The sequence below is a fragment of the Nicotiana sylvestris genome, chromosome 3 (assembly GCF_000393655.2).
Source record: "Nicotiana sylvestris chromosome 3, ASM39365v2, whole genome shotgun sequence".
NCBI classification, from domain to species: Eukaryota; Viridiplantae; Streptophyta; class Magnoliopsida; order Solanales; family Solanaceae; genus Nicotiana; species Nicotiana sylvestris.
In genome coordinates, this window is record NC_091059.1 from 133,638,240 (window position 1) to 133,657,688 (window position 19,449).

Below are 19,449 nucleotides of genomic sequence, written 5' to 3' on the forward strand. Positions count from 1 at the left end.
GCCTCAAATTCATGAAATTACTCAAGAACATTGAAATTCTCATTTTCTCAACTAAAGGTCCGATTTATACCAAACGAACCCCATTATTACCAAATTCCACATATACAACTTAAATACTATAACAAACCTGTATTAGGCTCCGGAAACAAAATACGGGCCCAATACCATCAAATTCAAACATCTTTAAATTTTCATAAACTCTTATATTTTCAATTAAATAATTTCTTTTAAAAATTCATTTCTCGGGCTTGGGACCTCGGAATTAAATTCCAGGCATACGCCCAAGTCCTATATTTTTCTACGGACCCTACGGGACTGTCCAATCACGGGTCCGGGTTCGTTTACCAAGAATGTTGACCAAAGTCAACTTTAATCAATTTTAAAGGCCAATTTCCTTATTTTACTTAGATTTCACATAAAAGCTTTCCGGAATTGTGCCTGACTACGCACACAAATCGAGGTGAGACAAAAAGATATTTTTAAGGCTTCAGAACACATAATTTACTTTCAAAATGAGTAAGGTCATCACATTCTCCACTTCTAAAACAATCGTTTGTCCTCAAACAGACATAAGAAAAGTACCTGAGTCGAAGAAAAGATGGGGATATCGGCTCCGCATATCGGACTCGGACTTCTAGGTTGCTGCCTCAACAGGCTGACCCCTCCACTGAACACAAACCGAAGGAAAACTCTTCGATCTGAACTGACAAACCTACCAGTCTAGAATAGCTACCAGCTCCTCCTCATTGGACAAGTGCTTGTCCAACTGGACAGTGCTGAAGTCTAACACATGGGATGGATCGCCGTGATGCTTCCGAAGCATGGACACGTGAAATACTGGATGCACGACTGATAAACTCGGCGGCAACACAAGTCTATAAGCCACCTCTCCCACTCGATCAAGAATCTTAAAAGGACCAATGAATCTAGGGCTTAGCTTGCCCTTTTTTCCAAATCTCATCATGCCCTTCATGGGCGACACCCGAAGCAACACCCTCTCTCCGATCATGAATACCACATCAGGAACCTTACGGTCGGCATAACTCTTTTGTCTGGACTGAGCTGTACGAAGCCTATCCTGAATGATCTTAACCTTGTCCAAGGCATCCTGTACTAGATCCGTACCTAACAACCGAGCCTCTCCCGGATCAAACCGCCCAATCGGCAACCGACACTGCCTATCATATAATGCCTCATAGGGAGCCATCTGGATGTTCGACTGATAGCTGTTGTTGTAGGCAAACTCCGCAAATGGCAAGAACTTATTCCATGAGCCTCTAAAGTCAATAACACAAGCTCGGAGCATATCCTTCAAAATCTGAATAGTACGCTCGGACTATCCGTCCGTCTGAGGATAAAATGTTATGCTCAACTCGACCCGTGTGCCCTACTCACGCTGAACTGCTCTCCAGAAATGTGAGGTAAACTGCGTACCTCGATCAGAAATGATAGACACGGGAACACCATGAAGACGAACAATCTCCCGAATATAGATCTCAGCTAACCTCTCTGAAAAATAGGAGACTGCCATAGGAATGAAATGCGCTGACTTGGTCAGCCTATCAACAATAACCCACACTGCATTGAACTTCCTCTGAGTCCGTGGGAGTCCGACAACGAAGTCCATAGTGATACGCTCCCACTTCCACTCAGGAATCTCAATCCTCTGAAACAAACCACCAGGTCTCTAATGCTCATACTTTACCTGTTGACAATTCAAACACCGGGCCACATATGCAACAATATCCTTCTTCATCCTCCTCCACCAGTAATGCTGCCGCAAGTCTTGATACATCTTAGCGGTGCTCGGATGGATAGAGTATCGAGAACTGTGGGCCTCCTCTAGAATCAACTCTCGAAGTCCATCCACATTAGGCACATACTTGACTCTGCATCCTCAAAACTCCATCACCCCCAACTGTAACCTATTTGGCACCACTGTGCCGTAATGTGTCCCTAAGGACACACAAATGAGGATCATCATACTGCCGATCTCTGATACGCTCAAGTAATGAAGAATGAGCAACCGTACAAGCAAAAACAGAACTGGGCTCAGAAATATCCAACCTCACGAACTGATTGGACAAAGCCTGAACATCCAAAGTAAGCAATCTCTCATCGACCGGAATATATGCAAGACTGCCCATACTGACTGACTTTCTACTCAAAGCATCGGCTACCACATTAGTCTTCCCCGAATGATATAAGATGGTGACATTATAGTCTTTCAATAGCTCCACCCACCTTCTCTACCTCAAATTTAGCTCCTTCTGCTTGAACAAATACTAAAGACTCTTGTGATCCGTGAACACCTCACATGACATGCCATATAAATAGTGCCTCCAAATCTTCAGCGCGTGAACAATGGCTACTAACTCCAAATCATGAACTGGATAATTCTTCTCATGAATCTTCAACTGTCGCTAAGCATATGCATTGACTTTGCCATCTTGCATTAATAATGCACCAAGTCCAATACGAGATACGTTACAATAAACTGTATATGGCCCCGAACCTGTAGGCAATACCAACACCGGTACCATAGTCAAAGTTGTCTTGAGCTTCTGAAAGCTCGCCTCACACTCATCCGACCATCTGAACTGGGCACCCTTCTAGGTCAACCTGTTCATCGGGCTGCAATAGATGAAAACCCCTCCACAAACCAACGATAATAGCCTGCCAAACCCAAGAAACTCCGGATCTCTGTAGCTGATGCAAGTCTAGGCTAGTCCTTGACTGCCTCTATCTTCTTCGGATCCACCTGAATACCCTCTGCTGATACAATGTGACCGAAGAATGCAATTGAACTCAACCAGAACTCACATTTTGAAAACATCGCATATAACTGACTGTCCCTCAAAGTTTGGAGAATGACTTGAAGATGTTGCTCATGCTCCCCTCGGCTGCAGAAATAGATCAAAATATCATCAATGAAGACTATTATGAAGGAATCCAAGTAAGGCTTGAACACTCAGTTCATCAAATCTATGAAAGTTGTTGGGGCATTTGTCAACCCGAATGACATCAATAAGAACTCATAATGCCCATACCGAGTGCGGAAAGTTGACTTAGGGACATCAGATGCCCTAATCCTCTACTGATGGTAGCCAGATCTTAAATCGATCTTAGAAAACACTTGGGCACCTTGATAATCTATACATTGATTCAATTGCCGATAATCTATACACATCCTTATCTACCCATTCTTCTTCTTAACAAACAATATTGGTGCACCCCAAGCAGGTCTTGCAATTGCTCCTTCAATTCTTTCAACTCTGGCGGAGCCATGTGGTATGGAGGAACAGAAATGGGTTGAGTTCCCGGAGCCAGATCAATGCAAAAGTTAATATCCTTGTCGGGTGGCGTACCCGGCAGGTTTGAAGGAAATACCTCTGGAAACTTATGAACAACAGGCACAGAATCCATAGAAAGAACCTCGGCACTAGAATCACGCACATACGCCAAATAGGCCAAACATCCCTTCTCAACCATACGTCGAGCCTTCATATATGAGATAACTCTACGGGTGGAATAACCATAAGTCCCTATCCACTCTAAATAAGGTAAATCCGACAAGGCTAAGGTCACAATATTGGCATGACAGTCCAAGATAGCGTGGTAAGGTGATAACCAGTCCATCCCCAATATGACATCAAAATCAATCATATCCAAAAGTAACAGATCTACTCGGGTCTCAAGACCCCCAATCACAACTATACATGAATGATGGACACGATATACCACAATAGAATCACCCACCGGTGTAGACACATATACAAGAGCACTCAAGGGATCACTAGGCATGACCTAATACGGTGTAAAATAAGATGACACATAGGAGTATGTAGATCCTGGATCAAACAGACCTGACGCATCTCTACTACAAACCAGAACAATACCTTTGATAACTTCATCGGAGGCCTCGGCCTCAGGCATGGCTGGAAGAGCATAACATCGGGGCTGGGCCCCACCACTCAGAACTACATCTCTGGGACGACCTCTTGCTGGCTGGCCTCCACCTCTAGCGGCCCAACCTCCACCTCTAGCACCTATACCTCTACCTCCACCTCTAGCTGGCTGGGTGGGCGGTGGAACACTCGGTGCCTGAACCATGGCACGGGAACCCTGATGCTGCGACTGAACACCCATTAATCTCGGACAAGCCCTCCAGATATGACTATAGTCAACACACTCAAAGCATCCACCTGAGTGCTACGGCTGAGGAAACTGAGACTGACCCTGGCGGGCCGACTGACCATGATAATAGCTCTCAAAAGGTGGTTCTCTAATAGGAGCGACTGTCCTAAATGAGGTACATAATAACCATGTCCACCTGGAGCACCATGAGAAACCTGTAGTGCTGAATGAAACAGCCTGGAAGGATGGCCCTTACCAAAAGAATCCCTGCCTCCAGACAAGGCACCACTGAACCTGTCAGAATGACGAGGCCTCTTGTTAGACCCCTGACCACTCCCTTATGATAAAACCATCTCAACTCTCCGGGCCACATTGGCCGCATCTTGAAAAGAAATCTTGCTCCCCATCTCCTTAGCCATCTGCAATCGAATAGGTTGAACGAGTCCCTCAATAAACATCCTCACTATCTCTCTCTCGGTGGGAAGTATCAGAAGAGCATTGTCATACCTCCTTTTTACTACCCCGAAGGGAGTATAAGGGAGTTTTTTCCAATTTAAGTGACAATCGAAACGAGATTAGTTATTTAAATTCAGAGTCGCCACTTGGGATAGTTTATGGTGTCCTAAGTCATCGATTCAAATCCCGAATTTAGGAAAAATTAACTCTGTTTTACAGTTCATGGACACAGAAATCCGGGTAAGAAATTCTGTTAACCATGGAGAAGGTGTTAGGCATTCCCGAATTTCGTGGTTTTAGCACGGTCGCTCAACTGTTAATATTGGCCTATTTATTTGATTTTTTAAAACATCCTTGAAAACTCTATGCATTTTTAGTCCCTTTAAACCGCTTTTAAAAGTCCAAAAGTTATACAACTAATTACTTTGATTACACATCGCGATTCATGTCACGGGAACCGTACCCACAATCCACAACGTGTTTATTTATTGACAAGATGCAATTGTGGCCAGGTCACATAAATGTACCCTCTGATTTTAGAAATTAAGCATCACAACTGCATCACGAGAACCGTACCTGCAGCTATGACAGTTTATTCAATTAACGCGCCTAGAGCAAACTATGAGAGTTCAGGGCATTTTTCTATATTAGTTAAGATGATCAATATGAGGGCCATAGATTATATGAATCAAATGTATGAATGACACGCCTCAATTTCTTTCAAAGGAATTGCATTCTAAAAGAACTACTGATATTAATATTTAAAACTAATTTGAGATTAAGCATCACAACCATGTCATGGGAACCATACCCGTAATTGTGATGCTTTAATTACGTGCCTAGAGCAAACTACGACGTTCAAGGTTCTTAACGGCCTAAGTGTGCTCCTAACGATCGAATTACTAAATTAGAACCAAACACAATGGCCATTAAATCCAATGCACAATATAAAAGCAAGGGCCAAATCTGATTTTAAGAAAATTATCCCTATGAGATGAGAACACTAAGGATATGCAATCAAGAACTGTGCTATGTAACTCCAATTCTTCACTAACCATAGGCTCATCACCCGAACGTATCAATGCATCCCTTGAAACATATTGGACTACCCGTAACAAGTCCCTTAAGAAAGTGTAATGAAACACCCACATTCTTTTGTAGCAAATGGCTCAAGCAAGTAACAAGGCAACTGCTTGGCAAAAGTACCCGCCTTTGTGCCTTCAAGCTTAAAGTGTTAAATACACACAGGGAATACACAATTTTACCGTGATTAATCTAACATTCCAATGTAGACTTATCACATGAACTACGCCAAACACAAATTCAAATAATTCATATTTCTTAGAGTTTCAAGAGATTTTGCCGGAAAAATTCAACACACACACAGCAACTCACAACACCATTTAAAATGTCATCTCCAAAAACAACATATATCAAATTACTAATTTAATTCAAAAAATATAATGCCCATGTTTTAGGAATTAACTAAAACAAACTAAACATTCTGCTTATGTTTAAAACAAGATGGAAGTAGATTCACCCAATCACGCTAAACGAATTTAGATAAAATACGCAACGTTTCTTGCAAATCAAAGTACAGTACAGATTTGTGATGTGCACCTTGAAATCAACAACGCTTGAATCTGAAAATATTTGGGAATAGAAACCTTAACGCGCCGGACCTCAACGAACTCGAAACGTTAATACATCGCACCGAAACAGTCATGGAAATGGACTATTTGGGGTGGTTTGCGGCAGCCAACTCCATGTCCTCTCTACTGTTCGTGTGTGTGTGTGTCATGGCATTTTCGGCGAGTTCGCCGCTGTTAAAGAAGAAGAAGCTGATGGGTTATGAAGAGAAGAAGATAAAGGGGGTGTTGTTTGGACGAGTGAAGGTTGTGTTTGTGTGTTCTCTATTAAGAAACCAAGGAAGCTGGCTGTTTCTTATCTGAAGAATATGAGGAATCGATAGGAGAGGGGTGACGAAGAAGATGATCTTTAGGGGGTGGGGTTCTGTCGTTCAGGGGCTGGTTTTGTCCTTAGGCATTAGGGGTCCAAGTCTGGGGGTCCTCTTTAGTATTTTGCCACTGATATCTCTCATAGTGGTCTTCAAGGTTTTGGTTTTGTTCAATCTTCATGAAGAAAAAGAGCTGAAGCTCTTGTCTATTGTCCAAAATCATAAAAATGACTAGGTTAAGTGTTGCCTTATGCTCTAGGTTGAAGAAGATCGCTTTCAAGGGTTTTGTTTGTTCTCCATCATAAAAAACGGTTGATCTCCTTCGCTAGCTTAGGTCTAGTTTGTTTTGTAAGGTTTTTTAGGTTAGGGGGTATGAGCCTAGGAATTATGGGCTCGGTCCGAAAATTAGGCTTAAAATGGGTTTTCTGAGCCCAAATTTTATTCTTTCTCCGTGAACGACACTAAAATATGACCTCATTTACTAATTAATCATATTTAAGTAAAATAACTATTAAAATAAGACTAACCGTTAAAACAAACCTATTTTTTGGTATTTTCAAATATCATATTAAAATAAAAATAAGGTACTATTTTTGTATTTTTTTTAGTTTTACAAAAGGTATATAAACTAAAAGCAACTAAAAAGAAAAAATATTTTTTGTAATTTTTATTTTGTGATAAAATAAAGTAAAATGGTCAAAACTAGTTAAAATATCGTTATTAGGCCTAAACTAAATATTTTACGCTAAAATGGGTGAAATCTCGGGGAGGGTCAAAAATAACATGTCTACAGCTACCCCTCTTTGACTGGAAACATGAAGTATTTTCAGACAAAGAATGACTAGACATGTTTTTTGACCCGACCCTTATTTAGGGAGACCAAAAACTAAGAGAAAGGAAGAGAATGTGATCGAGCCCTGGTATCTGAGCTGCCTACATATCCTTGACTATAAAGGAATCAGGCCACGTATAGTTTAGAAGTAGGAATAGTGATGGAGTGTACTGAGGTGGAGAGCCGGTCGAGGTGACGTTCTGTCGAGGTGTCGGTCCGCGGTCATGTTATTACATCAAAATCTAAAAATGAAAAAAGACTAACTAAACCTATCAACTATGAGTTACAAGATTCCTATCTATAAGTCTTCTGAAGCTTGATCTTGAGTCTTAAATAGTTCTTCATGCCGACTTTAGATTTGAACCTTGACGCTTGCTAGTTGTAGGTGCTAGTTCATTCTTCTTCAGATCAAGACCGGACATGCAATGCTCGTGATTTCAGCCATGTCTTGAGCAGTTCCCACATTTCTCTACTTTTGCATTTTGGATTCACTTCTTTCTTCTTTTTTTATATTCTGGATTGTGACTAACTTCTGTTGATCATCTCGGATTGTTGACTCGCATTCTGGCTGTGAACTTCTGCTACTTCTAACTTGAGTTGAATTCTAAAATGACTTCCCTTGTTATCCAAGTGGGTGCCTGCTTCTGACTTGAAACTTGAAATAAATTCCCTTGTTCTCCAGGTGGGCGCCTGATTGCCAAAACTTGAACTGTATTCCCTTGTTCTCCAGGTGGGCGCCTGATTGCCAAAACTTAAACTACATTCCCTTGTTCTCTAGGTGGGCGTCTGATTGCCAAAACTTGAACTGTATTTTCTTGTTCTCAAGGTGGGCGCCTGATTGCTAAGACTTGAACTAGCCATGTTCTCTAGGTGGGCGCCTGGTTGCCAAGACTTGAACTGTATTCCCTTGTTCTCCAGGTGGGCGCCTGATTGCCAAGACTTGAACTATATTCCCTTGTTCTCCAGGTGGGCGCCTGATTTCCAAAAACTCGAACAATATTCACTTGTTCTCTATGTGGGCGCCTGATTGCAAAAACTTGAATTGTATTCCCTTGTTCTCCGGGTGGGCGCCTGATTGCCAAAAACTTGAATTGTATTCCCTTGTTCTCCAGGTGGGCGCCTGATTACCAAAACTTGAACTGTATTCTCTTGTTCTCCAGATGGGCACATGATTGCCAAAACTCGAACTGTATTCCCTTATTCTCCAGGTGGGGGACTAATTGCTAAAACTGGAACTATATTCCCTTATTCTCCAGGTGGGCGCCTGATTGCCAAAACTTGAACTGTATTCCCTTGTTCTCCAGGTGGGCGCCTGATTGCCAAAACTTGAATTGTATTCCCTTGTTCTCCAAGTGGGTGCCTGATTGCCAAAACTTGAACTGTATTCCCTTGTTCTCCAAGTGGGCGCCCAATTTCCAAAACCTTGAACTGTATTCCCTTGTTCTCCAAGTGGGTTCCTGATTGCCAAAACTTGAATTGTATTCCCTTGTTCTCCAGGTTGGCGCCTGAAAGCCAAAAACTTGAACTGTATTCCCTTGTTCTCCAGGTGGGCGCCTGATTGCCAAAAACTTGAATTGTATTCCCTTGTTCTCTAGGTAGGCGCCTGATTGCCAAAACTTGCGCCAAAACTTGAACTGTATTCCATTGTTCTCCAGGTGGGCACCTGATTGTCAAAAACTTGAACTGTATTCCCTTGTTCTCCAGGTGGGCGCCTGATTGCCAAAATTTGAACTGTATTCCCTTGTTCTCCAGGTGAATGCCTGATTTCCAAAACTTAAACTGTATTCCCTTGTTCTCCAGGTGGGTGCCTGATTGCCAAAACTTGAATTGTATTCCCTTGTTCTCCAGGTGGGCGCCTGATTACCAAAGCTTGAATTGTGTTCCCTTATTCTTCAGGTGGGCTCCTGATTATAACAAAATAAACAACGAAAGAAACTTTTCTGCCCCAGTTTGGTATCTAGGCACATCTATGAGTGTTAACCATATCACGTTATCAAAAGATCTATAAGAATTTAAAAGCTAAATCCCATTATTCAGGAGGGCCCTGAAAATTAGAAATTAAATCCCATCTTAAGAGTGAAAAACTTCAAAGCTAACTTATATTTCCTAAAGGTAGAACTCACGTTAAATCTTGTTATCAATGAAGGTCTTGAAATTTAACTAGGTCCCATTATCCAGGAGGGTCCTGAAAACTTGAAATTAAATCCCATTAACCAGGAGAGTCCTGAAAATTTTAAATTAAATCCCATTATCCAGGAGGATCCTGGAAAGCCGAGAGTGAACTTACCTGAGTCATGCTCTCTTCCTGGAGGATCTATGTAGAACGAACAAAATTCCTTGCCCCTGAACCATGATTTCCTCATGGAGGGTTCCTGCAGATCAAAAAATATTTCTTTCCCTTTCTCAAATCGTCTTTGCGCTGACAAAATTTGGGCACGACACTTGAAAAATTCAAGCTTCCAAGCTTTGATTTGGACATAGTCTTCGTCCCTGTTTCATACAAAGAAAACTTGTGAGTTTAAACATGGTGGTTGGTTTGTGGCCTTGTCTTTCAGGGCGATTGCTCCTTCACTTCCCATTATAACTTTGATTTCAACTCGAAAGACCTTTCTTGTTTATTGACAAACCACTTTCTCTGTCACCCTTATCACAGAAAATACCTCTGATTCGTTCGAACCCAAGCCATCTATCTATTGCATTGTGCTCATGAACTGATATATACTGAACCTTTGTGTTTCACATGAATCCCAAAGCACGTTGATTGTCACCAACTCAGTGCGCTTGTTGTTCTTTCCTGACGTATGCCACTGGCCTTGGCCTTGAGGTCTATTGCTCCTTCACTTGCCATGATAATGTTGATTTCCATTTACAAGACCTTGCTTGTCATTGGTTAAACACTTTGTCTGTCAACCTTATCACAGAAAATACCTTTGATCTATTCAAACCCAACAACCTCTATCTGTTGCATTGTTCATAAATTGACATATACCGAACCTTTGCATTTCACATGAATCCCAAAGCACGTTGATTGTTACCAACTCAGTGTGCATGTTGTTCTTTCCTAACTTATGCCACTTTGATGTGCTAGCCAGATCCCGTTTTGTGCAATTGGAAAGCTGGTGGAAAATTTTGAAGTCATTTCTCACTTGTTCTGACCAAACAGACTCAGGAAGAGGAAGTAAACAAGACAAAAGGAACAGGTAAAGGATAATGGAAAGAGATGATTCCTAACAGGAAAACTACAAAGTAGAAACTTATCAGATGTGGATACCAACTCTAATGACCATGACATGCACCTTTAGATTAAGTGGCCTAATCTGTCAAGCAAGTCTGATGTTCAACTCTTGTTATACCCCCTAAACCGTGGAACTGGGCTTCAATGCTCCGATTATCCAATCTGATTCATGATCCTTATTCGACTTGTAGTGCCCAAAGGGTTTTCACCATCAAGCCTCTCTCATTTTGTTCTTCCTCTCAACTCATCATAGCCTTATGGTGCCTGTGAAGGTTTTCACCAATAAGACTCTCTCATTTTGTTCTTTTCTTCTTATTTCCTCTGATTCTGCGGATGACAAGGCATTAAACATGGTAAAAACATCATATACTCTTGGCATGTCTAAACTCAGCACTCTCAAAGATTATCTGAGAGGTCTTTTTTGGACTGTAATGTGGTTTTTGGACAGGGTTAGAAAGAAAGAATATCATAAAGGCACAAAATAATGAAGACAACAGGGTTAATCTATTTACAACTTTTGGAATTCATTCTAAAACGTTGCCCCAATTTCTAAAACAAAGGAATTTGATTCTCCTTTTTCTTTTCTTTTTGAGATGAAATTTCTAAGAAATACTGCCCCACTCTCGACTTCGTGGGATTATGAAATATTTTATTTGGTGCGACCGAACCATAAGGCTGCCTATGTATCTTGTGGTGACAAGAATTAGGTCGAACGTAGTTCACAAGACTACTTTTTGTTACTATTTTCCTTTTTCTTTTTCCCCTTTTTTCTTTTTCCTTCTTTTCTTTTTTTCTTTTTTTCCTTTTTTTCTTTATCTCTATTTTTCCCTTCTATTTTTGAATTTTTCATTTGGAATGAACTTTTGAAAATAAACCTATGGGGACATGAATTTTTTTTACGTATGACTTTAACTTGATTCCAAAAGAGGGGAGGTCAAAGAAATCAGTACAGTCTCAAAAGGATATCGAATGGGATAAGTGTTTGGGTAGCTGAAAGATGGCCCCCCAATCCCTGAAAATGCCAAGTACAACACGTTCAACTTGAGAATGAAAAAGAAGATCATGCACAACATTTCTTTTGCAGCTTCGGCATTGATATAACTGATATGCCTTCAACCTTTTTTAGCGCCTTGTTAAGTACAGAACTCTCGTTGGGTAATTTCTTCTTCACAATGGATACCCTTCGTCAGTTCAGAGCAAACTCCCTTGGATTTATCTTATAACTTGAGATGCACTTGAACTCAAAGTTGCTTGCTTCAAATTGTCTGGGAAAAAAACTACAAAAGAAAGAAAAAAAATGACTAAACAAAAAATGACTAGAAATAACAGAAAATAGAAAATTGCATTGGATAGACAGTGAAAGGGTGTGAACAATGAAACAAACAAACTAAACTGGGGTTACAAACCTAGAACAAACCTAGATAACACTAAACGAGTTACTACGACTAAACGAACTAGACAAAATAAACAGATAGAAGGGTTTGAGTCATAAGACAATATCCGGATTACAACCCTGAAATAACCCGGACAACAGAAATGACAACAAAATAAACCACCTGAACACCTCCCTGGCTAGCCAAGACAGGAGCGTCTTTCCAATTACCTAGCTCGGCATCTTAGCCACTGAGCTCCACATCAATATCACTGTGACCTTCACCAATTTCAATCACATTGTCTCCACCTAGTGGCTCATTAGCTCCTTTGACCAACCCTTCATCATTGCAGACCATCCCAACAATTTGTGCGTTGTTATGTACCCGTAGAGGCTTATGTGTGACACTTGAGGTATTACTGCCTTGGACCACAATTATTCCTTCTTGAATCATTATTTCTATTTCCCTTTTCAAAGCACGACAATCTTCAATATTGTGTCCTTGGGCATTGGAATGGTATTCACACCTTTTAGCAGGGTCAAAGCTTCTCGCACGTGGGTCTGTATAATATAGAGGAATAGGTGTAATCATGTCGTTATGCTTTAATCTTGTTACAACCCATATCCACATGTGTTAGTTCATGCCATATATTAGTTAACATAAATCCAAGAAGGAATTATCTTTTAGATGATAAGAAGTCAATCCTATTGGTCTTAAGTGATACAAGAGTGTATAAGGGTGATTAACCAGTATTAGAAGTTAAACGAATCAAGGATGTTGTAACTCGTATTTTCAGGTAATCTAGCGGTGCTTAATACACTCAAGAGGTCATTTATTAAGGTATTTTAATCATATAATATCCGTATCATAAGTCTTGAAGTCAAACGAGTTATGAAACAAAAGTCGACAAAAGTTGTCGCAACTTAGGTTCATAATTTTACTTAAACATTAGGTCAAATGTTTCTAATCTTTTCTCATAATTTACAAGGAATTACGGGGTGATCTACCAACCAAATTAAAGATCTATGAGTCTAGTTTCCAACGCATTAAACCGTTCATCGATACGATCTCGGAGTAGAGAGATATTCGCGTTTTCACGAGACTGCGCCAAGCACCTCTCTATGGGGCCCACTAAGGCGGTTTAAGATTTTTGGACTTATATAGGATGCCTCCAACCCGTTTTAAGTCATTTCTTCTCACTATTTTCAGACCTTAGAACCCTAGGAACATCCTCTCAAGGTTCTCTCAAGATTCAAGACCCAAAAAAGGGCAAACAACACAAATCAAGTGTCGGGAATTCCGTGGCGCTAGTAAGTCTCTTGTTCTTCTTGTTGTTGCTCATTTTTGTGTCGTTCCAACTCGTGTGGGAGGTTGTTTTAAAGGGTATATGTTCTGTAAATACTCCCTAATGTTCTTAATATTAATCCTAGGTGATTTCAAGCCTTCTAAAGTGATTCTAGTGCCGAAAAACACTAATTGATCGCTAGTTTCATTTTTTTGTTGTTGTGGCAGCATTGGAGGGATATTTCTTGGAAATTTAAGGTTCAAATTGGAGTTGTTATTTCTGTATAAAGGTAAGGAACCTCTTACTCTATATGTATTTAAGATTATCCAAGTTGCGGCTAAGCCATTGAAGCTAGAACTTGTGAGATATATATCGAAAGGCTTGGTAGTAATGTTATTGTTTTGTGGACTGTTTTGCGTTGTTGTTGGGCTGCATATTTTACTACTATCTTGTGGAGTTTTGGAGGAGGAAGGGTGTGGAGAAACACCATATATATGTAGGGTTATGGGCTGATAGTTATTCGTAACATTTCCAGGTTGTTTGACACGACTACGGTGGTCGTCGTATGTATGGAGTGATTAGGCTGTGTGTGGACTATTTTGGGAGGCTCAATATGTTTATTATTGATGTTGTTTGGGCTGTTTGGTGACTGTTTTGAATGGTGTGAGGTCATATATATAGGGGAGGTGCTGTCCGTTTCATCGTAAAATAGGTTGTGGTCGATACATAATAGTTATGACGCTTAAATGATAACGATAGTATCGTTTCTCTTATTGTAGACTAAGGAGTTTTGACAATTGCATAGCTTGAGATTGGGGCAGTATATACAAGGTATGTGAGGCTATCCCTTTCCTTCTTTTGCACGACTCCGATTGTACATAATGTAATGAATGAGCTTCCAAAGATACTCTACTCTTAGAAGCTAGCAGTACTTACATTGTTTTCCCTCTTATGGAACGATTGATGTTAATGTTGCTTCTCTTATTCTTATGTTATCAATGTTGTTGGTACTTCCTGATTCTTATAAGGTTCATAGTGAAGAGTTAGTCCTAATAACGTGTACAGAGGATACCGACCTTACGTCACTCCGAAAGGTTTAGAATGTGATTCCATGAGTCGAGCATGCATTATATATATGTATCTATTTTACTCTACCGAGCCACGCTATAGTTGGCCGGGTACGACACCTATTGTGCAACCACTGATCAGTTGGGTTTTACCGAGCTCCACGTGGCCGGGTACGATTCTACCGAGCCTATTATGGCCGGGTACGATATGATGATGATGATGCCCACAGAGGCGAATGCTTTAAAGGTTTATGTATTTATACATATGTATCATGCATTTCATGTAAGTAGCCCTCAGAGGTACTAAGATGTTACAGGTTGTATATTCTCTATCCTTGCTTACATTACTGATCGTATTTATGGTTCCTTGCCTTACATACTCAGTACTTTATTCGTACTGACGTCCTTTTATTTGTGGACGCTGCATGTCGTGCTGCAGGTCCTGATAGACAGGCAGGTGCAGCTCCCCCACCACAGTAGACTGTCTAGTTCAGCGGTGATTGGCGAGATCCCTTCTCCGGACTTGCCTTGGTCTTGGTATGCAATTTTTGTTATAGACATTATGGGTATGTCGGGGCCCTGTTCCGGCTATGTTGCAGCACTTATGTTCTTTTAGAGGCTCATAGACAGGTGTCGGCTCATGTATAGTTTGGTATGCCTTGTCGGCTAGTTTTTGTTGTATAGTCTTTCATAGTAGCGTGGTAGCTCATACCTTATATGTAGTTTCTTGATTGTCTGGTCATCCCCTGCTATGTATGTTCATGCCGTCATATTTTATTGCTGGTTGTCCATGATCCAGGTCTACCATTTATATTGATCTCGTCAGCCCTAAAAGATAATAATGAAGGTTAGATGAAATGTACGTTGGTGCTCGGCAAGTGTGGTCGGGTGCTAGTCATGGCCCTCCAGTTTGGGTCGTGACAAACTTGGTATCAGAGCAAGTCTGTCCTAGGGGTTGTCTATGAGCTGTGTCTAGTAGAGTCTTGATTATGGATGTGTAGCGCGCCACATTTATAATCAGGAGGCTACATGACATCTAGGGTTGTTACCTTCTTCCTAAATCTAGATCGTGCGTAGAGTTGAGTCGTAAGTGTTCATCTCTAATATTCACCTTGTTTTTTTCAGTGATGCCTTCGACTAGGAAGCAAACGATTAGTAGACGGCTTGATACAACAGCGGGAGAGGGTACCAGTCAGGTTCCCTAAGTCAGAGCAGGACAAAGTGAGGCTCAGAGTGAGATGCCCTCTCATACCTCATCTACTCCATCTCCTCCAGAGGATATTAGAAGGCACCCAGTGCCTCCAGTTCCTCCGTCTGGCACTCCAGACCAGGATATGCGGAGTGCTTTGCAGTTATTGACTAGCTTGGTAGCTGCTCAGGCTCAAAGGCAGAATACAGGTGCTGCTGAGAAACCAGTTAGTACAAGAGTTCGTGATTTTATTAATTTAGACCCTCCAGTGTTTACCGGATCAGACCCCAAGGAGGACCCATAGACTTTTATTGACCAGGTTCATCGTACACTTCGGGTTATGCATGTTAGTGATACAGAGGCAGTAGAGTTGGCTTCTTATCGGCTACGGGATTTAGCGGTTCTCTGGTATGATAGTTGGGAGAGATCCAGGGGTCCGAACCCTCCTCCAGCTATGTGGAAGGAATTTTCTGAGGCCTTTCTTCGTCACTACTTGCCAGTTGAGATACGACGAGCTAGAGCTGATAAGTTCTTGAACCTTAGACAAGGTAATATGAGTGTGCGAGAGTACAGTATGCAGTTTGATTCTTTGGCAAGGTATGCTCCCCATATGGTGGCCGAGATGAGTGATAGGGTGCATATGTTCGTGAATGGGTTGGGACCACATCTGATAAATGAGTGTACGACAGCCTCCTTGGTGGAGGGCATGGATATTTCCCGTATTCAAGCTTATGCCCAGACCCTAGAGGATCGTAAGCGCCAGCAGAGGGCAGTTAGGGAGCAGGATAGGGGCCAGCATAAGAGGGCGAGATTTGCAGGGTATTCTGATGACTTCAGAGGCCGCATCAGGCCACAGTTTTCGAGGAGTTCGGCGCCACCTGTAGCTAGTGCTCCTCCACAGTTTCAGAGGCCTCGATATGATCGATCCTATTCTGGTCCAGGTCAGAGTTCGCGGGCATCTGGCTCGCAACATCACAGGGATACTAGTCAGATGAGACCCCCAACACCACATTGTGATCAGTGCGGCAAGGCCCACTTTGGACTGTGTCGTCGAGGTTCTGATGCATGCTATTCGTGCGGGCAGCCTGGCCATATGATGCGGGATTGTCCTAATAGAGGAGGTGATGGTATGGCTCAGCCGACTGGATCTGTGTCTGGTTCTTCCTCATCAGTTCGACCTCCAGCACGGGGTTTTCAGCAGTCGACAGGTCGTGGTAGGGGTAGAGGTGCAGTGCCGAGTTCGAGTGGTGCTCAAAATCGAACCTATGCTCTAGTAGGTCGACAGGATCTCGAGTCGTCTCCAGATGTTGTTACAGGTATTATATCTATGTTTTCTTATGATGTATATGCGCTGATTGATCCGGGATCTACATTATCATATGTTACACCCTTTGTGGCTAATAAGTTTGGCATTGAACCTGAATTGATAAGTAAACCCCTTGCGGTATCTACTCCGATAGGAGATTCTGTGATTGCTAGAAGGGTATATAGAGGTTGCACTGTGATGATTTGTAGTCGTCAAACCTCGGCAAATTTATTTGAGTTAGAAATGGTTGATTTTGATGTGATAATGGGAATGGACTGGTTGGCCTCATGCTATGCAAATGTTGACTGTCGTACGAAGATGGTTAGGTTCCAATTTCCGGGTGAACCCGTCATTGAATGGAAAGGGAACATTGCTACACCGAAAGGTAGGTTTATTTCCTATCTTAAGGCAAGGAAAATGATCTCAAAAGGTTACATTTATCATCTCGTTCGCGTTAGGGATGCGGAGGCGAAACCGCCTACTTTACAATCAATCCCTGTGGTCAACGAATTCCCAGATGTTTTCCCAGATGAACTCCCAGGCCTTCCTCCTGAAAGGGAGATTGAGTTTAGCATTGATGTGTTGCCTGACACTCAACCGATCTCTATTCCTCCATACAGAATGGCCCCGACAGAGTTGCGAGAGTTGAAGGTGCAGTTGAAGGACTTGCTGGATAAGGGCTTTATTAGGCCTAGCACTTCACCTTGGGGTGCACCAGTCCTATTCGTGCGGAAGAAAGACGGGTCGTTACGGATGTGTATCGACTATCGACAGTTGAATAAGTCTACTATAAAGAACAAGTATCCACTTCCAAGAATTGATGACCTGTTTGACCAACTCCAGGGTGCCAAGTATTTCTCCAAGATTGATTTACGTTCAGGGTATCATCAGGTGAGGGTTAGGGAGAAGGATATTCCAAAGACGGCCTTCCGGACAAGATATGGGCACTTTGAGTTCTTGGTGATGTCGTTCGGGCTAACAAATGCCCCAGCAGCTTTTATGGATCTCATGAATACTATATTCAGGCCCTATCTTGATGTGTTCGTGATTGTATTCATTGATGACATTCTAGTGTATTCTCGTTCGGAGGCGGAACATGCGGGCCACTTGCGGATAGTATTACAGACGCTTCAGGATCGTAAGTTATATGCTAAGCTCTCCAAATGTGAATTCTGGCTGAACTCAGTAGCATTCCTTGGCCATGTGATATCTGATGAGGGTATTAGTGTCGACACTCAGAAGATCGATGCAGTAAAGAATTGGCCGAGACCTACAACACCATCAGAAGTCCGCAGCTTCCTAGGGCTAGCAGGATATTATAGGCGGTTTGTAGAAGGATTTTCCTCTATATCATCACCATTGACTAAGTTAACACAAAAAGCTACCAAATTCCAGTGGTCTGACACTTGTGAACGTAGTTTTCAGGAGCTGAAGAATCGATTGACATCTGCACCAGTGCTCACTCTTCCTGAAGGAACAGAAGGTTATGTGGTATATTGTGATGCCTCAGGTATAGGTTTGGGGTGCGTATTGATGCAGCGTGGGAATGTGATTGCTTATGCATCAAGACAATTGAAGAAGCATGAAAAGAATTATCCAACCCATGATTTGGAATTGGCTGCAGTAATATATGCTTTGAAGATATGGCGGCACTACTTATACGGCGTCCATGTTGACATCTACACAGATCACAAGAGTTTACAATACATCTTCAAGCAGAAAGAGTTGAATTTGAGGCAGCGTAGGTGGCTTGAATTATTGAAAGACTACGACGTCGAGATATTGTATCATCCCGGTAAAGCCAATGTTGTGGCAGACGCTCTCAGCCGTAAATCAATGGGAAGCTTAGTACATATTGAGGCAGGTAGATGGGGGTTGATTAAAGAGCTTCATCAGCTAGCCAATATGAGAATCAGATTGTTAGACTCTGATGACGGAGGTGTTACTGTACAGAATACATCAGAATCATCTTTGGTAGCCGAGGTAAAAGCACGACAATATGAAGATCCTATCTTAGTACGATTAAGAGAAAGCATTCAACAGTGTAAAAGTATGGCTTTTGGGATCGGAAAAGATGGGGCACTGAGATACCAGAGCCGATTGTGTGTGCCTAATGTGGCAGGGTTGCGAGAGAAGATTATGAATGAGATTCATCAATCCCGATATTCCATCCATCCCGGCTCGACAAAGATGTATCATGATGTCAAGGAGCAGTATTGGTGGGATAATATGAAGAAGTCTATTGCAGAATTTGTAGCCCAGTGTCCCAATTGTCAACAAGTAAAGATAGAACATCAGAAACCCGGTGGATTGCTTCAAAATATAGAGATTCCGACCTGGAAGTGGGAGGTGATTAATATGGACTTCATTATTGGATTACCTCGCTCTTATCATAAGTTTGACTCCATCTGGGTGATAATTGATCGACTTACAAAATGTGCCCATTTTCTGCCAGTGAAGACAACTTACACGGCTGAAGATTATGCGAAGTTGTATATCAAGGAGATTGTTAGGCTTCATGGTGTGCCCGTATCTATTATATCAGACCGAGGAGCTCAATTTACGGCTAACTTTTGGAGGTCTTTCCAGAAGGGTTTAGGCACACAGGTAAA